This window comes from Puntigrus tetrazona, chromosome 1, assembly GCF_018831695.1.
Source record: "Puntigrus tetrazona isolate hp1 chromosome 1, ASM1883169v1, whole genome shotgun sequence".
NCBI classification, from domain to species: Eukaryota; Metazoa; Chordata; class Actinopteri; order Cypriniformes; family Cyprinidae; genus Puntigrus; species Puntigrus tetrazona.
In genome coordinates, this window is record NC_056699.1 from 24079480 (window position 1) to 24079737 (window position 258).

General features: G+C 46.9%; 1 protein-coding gene across 1 annotated transcript in view; it reads right to left on the reverse strand.

Annotated features, from left to right (window-relative positions):
* LOC122351900 (transcription factor 7-like 2) overlaps positions 1–258 on the reverse strand; it is a 21078-nt gene that overhangs the window by 18040 nt on the left and 2780 nt on the right. The window lies entirely within an intron of this gene.

Genomic DNA, 258 nt, shown 5'->3' on the forward strand with positions numbered 1-258 from the left:
AAAAAAAAAAAAAAAAGACCCGGGTGCAAACAGAGATCAAATGAACTCCGGGCCGTCACAGCAACATGCTGCTCTTGACAATAGCGTCTCAGACGGTGTGTTTGGAGGCCAGCGTGTCAGAGGAAGATGGGGCACTTCCCTGGCACGTGTCATTACGTGTCGACACCAAACAGACTGTGGGCCGAGAAATTCCCTTCACAAAGCCCTCAGGACCAATTCATTAAAAGAACAAATCTAAAGAATTGCAGGCATATTTAG